Genomic DNA, 6,040 nt, shown 5'->3' with positions numbered 1-6,040 from the left:
AATGTCTTACCAGTGATATTTGTGATACAATTAACAGTACTTTCTCCAAAAGCTAGCTAGCCCAGCTAATGTTTAAGATTGCTTGCAAAGGCAGCTACACCAACGTCGTTAGCTAGCGCCGAAGGGCTGACCAATAACAGCCAAGTTAGCTAGCAGGCTAAGCTAACGCTTGCTAGCTTGTTTGCTTCCCAATCCCATACTGACTTCCCGATGACTGCCGTTTTGTGAATGTTTTGCAGAAAACTGTACAAAAAAAAACAAACCAACTCAAAGCAAATGTCAAAAGGTTGAACTGAACGAGCTGGTTTTCTGACAGTGGGAACATTCAATTATTTTGAGAAAATTATAAGACAAAATCTTACTTACCTGCTTGTCCTGTTACTAACCCTTGACGACTTGATAACAACCCTCCTCTAGCTTTGCCATTGGTCAGTACTTTGAATTCAGGCTTTCTATTGGCCTCCGTAGTTGTCAATCTTGGCAAATACCCGTACAGCGGAAATGTGGACGAAAGTTCATACTAGCACGAAACTTCATTATCCAAAATATTGTTTCAATTCTGAAACATATTCTATTGTCTCGTAAGGTCACAATAATTTCTGAATCAGTGCATTTGCTGTGCCCTTAGACGAGTGTTACCTACACAACACGCATGCTAGCTATGTACAGTCCAGCTTTATCATACATTTTCTATATAATGTATAAAATGCATTATTTTAAATGATCGGTCATTGAGACTTTACGCATTAATGAGCTATTTATTCAGATCTTCGCAGGACAGTTAAAATCACTACATGATAAATGCTAGTAATTGCAATAATTTTCTTCTTGTAGCCTATGCCACACATATTTTGCCAGTGAAATGAGAGGTGATGGACATGGGCCTCTCTGCCCATCAATTTTCCCCCATCAGAATATGAAGAACACCAAAGTAGGACATAAGCTTGAGACAGAAAAGGAAACATGCTTTCCAAGAAAGCTTGTGAGTGGAGTTGTGGCTGGAGGGACGGAGGTTGGAGAGCTGGTGAGGCAGGAGATAAGAAGAGGAAAGGGGCAGAGGATGGATGCAGATATAAATCAGTGGGGCAGCTTTGGGCTGGCTGTATGAAAGGCCAGATTGTGGCACTGCAGTGGGAGAGCTTCAGATTATTTCTGAGGGAGTGATTGTTGGAGAGGTTCCCATGGAGTGACTGAACATCTCTCCACATAGCAGTGTATATCAATAATGTAGGAAAACAGAATTGTGTGTCTGATCACATCCAGAGTTACATATTTACTTTCTGTGAAACTAAAGAGATGGAGCCACATCTCCGTGGCAGCTGAACAAAGGCCTAAATTAAGGGGATGTCTTTCTACGTGTAGATGGATAGGCCTAGTAACTACACACACAATTTTGGAAATGTGGGAATCGCAGTTCACTTGCAGAATATTTATTCATACTTTATTTAGTCTACTACTCTGATATGTTTTTGTTTTTTTAATGCATGTGCGTGAAGTGGCTTCAGTTCATCCATCACCTCCTACAATATTTATTTTCTTGATGCCTGTCCTCTTGCCATTGTGGCCAGGTAAGTCAGATGGAAAGCGTTCCACCCAAAATATCAGGCAGTCAGACGCTCCTTATAGAGGAACACACATTCAACCAACTTAGGCCAGCTGCTCAGTACAGAAGTAGACTTACACAGTAACTGAGATTATAACTACAGGTAGGCTTGTAGCAGAGATGGGCGCAGAGGAATATCGCTCCCTTGCTTGCAACTATGATTTCAAGCATTACACATTCCTTGGCATAAATTGCTAACACCTGCTTGTTTGTCTTATCTTTTCCTCTGGGTGCGTTAGGCATGATGATGGACAGCGTAGGGCAGGAATGACGGGGTCACTGATCAAGTCGTGTTCCCATTATGAAAGATAGATCTACCAGGTTAGAAATTGACGTATTCCATCTCAAAATGTTGCTACCTTAAATTAATAAATCAATATTTGAAAAAAAACAATGAAAGATGGTTCCACTTCAAATTGCTACTATTTTGTAAGTCAGTGTCTTCATATAGATAATAACTTATTAATAATAATTTAGTTAATGATTTTTTTTTTAATAATGTTACCCTTACCCTTCTCTTTGTGGGAGTATATCTTTTGTGATTTTTATAGTGGCTGTAGATCAGCATGCTTTGTGAATACAGGTCCAGACACAGACACCCATCCATGTTCTATTGGTGAACTGTGATTCTGACATTTCCAAAATGTGTGTGTAGTTACTAGGCCTATCCTTCAACATGTAGAAACACATCTCCCTAATTTAGGCCTCTCTCGTTAAGCTGCCACGGAGATGTGGCAGCATCTCTTCAATTTTAAAGAATGTAAAAGCATAACTCTGAGATCAGACACATGATTCTGCTTCACTGATATGCATTATTGATATGCATTGCTATGCAGAGAGCTATTCTCATCTTCGGTTCACGAGAATCTCTCCAGTCACCACCACAGGATCCATCTGAGGCTATCTTGCTCCAGTCCCTCAGTTCTGGCCCTTCATACCACCAGCCTGAAGCTGCCCCATTAATTTCTCTCCATCCATCCTCTGTCTCTTGCCTCCCTTCATCCCTGGCCCAACCTTTCCCTCTCCTCAACCTCTCAATGTTTCTTTCAGCTCATCCCTCAGCCCGATTTCACTCGTAAGCCTTGGTGGCATCTGCAGTCACATGCTGTGTTATTGTTGATAGCAGTTTATAGAGGGCACGTGTAAGAGAGTGATGTCAAAGAGTCAGTCCAAGGCCTTGATCCTCAGTATTTTTGGATGGATGGTTTCCCATTTTTTTTCTCAAGTCGTGGTCCTGCTCAAGACTTCTTCCCCACCATATTCTAAACATTTGTGGATCTTCAAAGTTCAGTTACTGTTAGTTTTGCCTCCCAAAGGAGAACTTGTATGAAAGGGCTTGCTTGAGAACTCAGGAAAGATTCAAGTGTAGTTGTAGTGAAACAACACTAGATGGAGCTGGGACACAACATCCTCAGCGTACTGTTGAACCTGATGAGGGCTGAAGGCAGCTTGCTCTGACAGTGACTATTTTTACATGCACGAAGTAAGGTCTTATTCAGATTAAGCTGTTTACATGCACCTTTTATACCTTGCGACTGAGTATTACTGTTGACATGAATAAACCAATTAGCAGCATATTCCTGTCTGTCTGTGTTGTCCATACAGAACAGTCCTCCAGCTACAAAGTAGTTAGTAGCAGAGGGAGAAAACCAAAAGTGAAAGGAGTAAGATGTGTATATGTAACGGTAGCCTATTTAATATCGGTTTAGGCCAGGCACCGTGACTGAGTTTCTCATAATCGGAGTATGAGCTTAACTTGGTTATCCTAACTGAGTTATGATGTTTACATCAGTCGACCCCAAATCAGGTTACTTGAGTAACCAGGTTAAGAGTTGAATTCTCTGTGCATATAAATGTAGCATGAGACCCACAGTCTCGACCATTAGGCATGACAGTTTCCTCATGGGACAGTCCTCTCTATCTAGTATATCACATAGCCTATATTTGAAATGCAACAGACATGCATCAAAGATTTCATCAGGATCCTCTTCTCAAATGGGCTTTCTGCCATTACATAGATCATTCAACTGCTTTTATTCACATTGGATTATATTAGTGTTCCAGACAAATTGGCATTTTGCAATCATCAAAGCAAATCAGACTGGGAAGCACAAGTAGAATACAACTTAATTTAAAAAATTGAAATATGTTTTTTATTATGACTTGGTACAATCTCATCAATAATTGTGAACATGAGGAACTCTCTCCCAAAGCTAGAAACCCCAGATTAAAAAAATCTTATCCGTAAAATTGTACTATGTAGCCTGCAGCTGCTGCATAGGCAATGACTGGCTTTGTGTCTTCAAATGTCTGCCTGCACTTTTACATCCAAATGAGCTTGAAATTATGGTAGTCCCTTGAGTCCTGAATCAGAAAGTGTACCCCGATCCTCCGAAAATCACCCTGAACACTGTCACATTCATTTTTCACAATTCTTCCCCATTTCATTCTCTTTGGAACTGCTGGTGCGACACCACAGATTAAGAAGCAGGACAAACCCTTCCCTCTTGCTCCTGGTTATGGGACAAAATAGTGGATGTTCACTTGGGCAGAAGGATCATGTTTAAAAGCTAAAGTTCAGCGGTACTCCCCTCTGAGACATATACACAAATCTTAAAAGGATCACACAATGCCAAAAAGTATTTCTTGTTTCCTTTTTCTCCAGGGAGTCTAAAGACAAATGGCAATGTCATCCAGAGCAAAGGCTTTAAGCAGATACCTGATGTAACAGGAGTTGAATGTGTGTCCATCTCAGCTATTTGTTCCATTCTATCAAAAGCAACACTCAAGCACAAAAGTCATATTAATAATATTGTACATAAATAATAAATAATAATAAATAATATTGTAATTTCAGCTGTTCGGCCCATATTAACCATTCGATGAAAAATGTGTCATTAATTGTTAAATTTTGTCTATTTTTTACCCAAATCTTTTTATTGTTTTGGAAAGATACTAATTCATGAATATCTTATGCTTTTTATTCTTGCCAATACAGATCTTAAGCTATTTTTTTTATCCTTACAAAGGTGCTGTGCTTTAAAAGAGTAACGTGACTATAACCTGTCCTATTGGGCAACCTCATACAAAACAAAACTTCTTGATACCAAGAGTTTTAATTTATTTGAGCACTTCATCTAGTGTTCTTGTACCGCAGAACTTCTAATCATTCAGCAAGTAGCTACACAGAATGCTTAGTTAGGATAGCTGATTGCCATCGAGTAGAATTTATAAACCAGTAAGCATTAGGATAATACACAACATCACAGTTCAGCGTATTATGCATTGCAGTGTCACCTGAAATTCTATGTTTGTTTTTTTTTAAATAATTAGACATTTTTATTTCACATTTGACAACCAAAGCTCACATATAACTTGAAAGGGATGATAAAAATCCATAACAATTGACATCATGATTTTTAAGTGTGACAGAAAGATGAGGTCCATGTACAATGTTTGACAAAAACAGCAGTTCAGAAAAATGCAAGGGTGTTAGGCATATTGGCATGGTAGGAATGTGGACTGTGACGTGGATCCATGTGCTGATCACATGGATACTGTGCCCATATGATTTACAGTGTGCGCTTTGTTGTTGTTTGGTTTAATTTATATTTATGACAACTCTATTGGATTTCAACAGATATTTATGTACAACAAATCAGTAACAAAATTTCTGCACAGTCCGTTCAAATCCTATGCTTCCAATCCACGCAATATCACAGAAAGTCAGTTGTAAATGGTAGATAAAAAGATGAATGATATACTGACTGGATGTATCCTTCTCGGCTAATTGAGATACTCCATAATTGGCTTCTTGTTGTTAGAGAGGCAGCAATAGCAAATCTCTTCATTCAGTTGGAGAGTATGGAATGTGTTTAACCTTTCTGGAAAGTTGATGAAATTAGCACGAGTGTACCGAGCAGAAAGGGAACAGAGGAAGATCGCACATCACCGAAGTAACAAACACTATGACCGGACAATTGTTTGTGACAGTGAAATAAAAAAAACATTCAGAAAAGTTCATTGTAATAACTTAGTCACCGCCCCTGTAGCGAGATATCATTTGAGTCCAGTGTCCGCTGGGACGGAATTCAGCTCAGTGCAGTCCAGCGGCACAAGCTCCAAATTCCCATTGATGTAAAATAGCCACACACAAAAAAACCCCACAGTGCAAGCAGGAATATAACAGAACATTTCTATGGCAGGCAAACGTTACAAGGTATTGAGAGCTGTATGTTCAGACCCAAATTCAAAGTGACACAGACCTAAACTCAACTTGGTCACTTGCCTCTTTTGATCCACTAACCTCTTATATCATATAGTCTGCAGTGTCCTCCACCCCTGTCCCCATCCATCTTTCCCTGAAAGTCTGCTTAATGTCCTTCCTGAGTTCTGGGAGACTGATTCAGTCTCTCTCCCTCTCTTAGCCTTGTCCCA

This window comes from Centroberyx affinis, unplaced genomic scaffold, assembly GCF_046629955.1.
Source record: "Centroberyx affinis isolate AG114_WGS23_722 - 3 ecotype Tasmania unplaced genomic scaffold, CSIRO-AGI_Caff_v1 ptg005038l_1, whole genome shotgun sequence".
NCBI classification, from domain to species: domain Eukaryota; kingdom Metazoa; phylum Chordata; class Actinopteri; order Beryciformes; family Berycidae; genus Centroberyx; species Centroberyx affinis.
Note: the sequence above shows the minus strand (reverse complement) of the source record.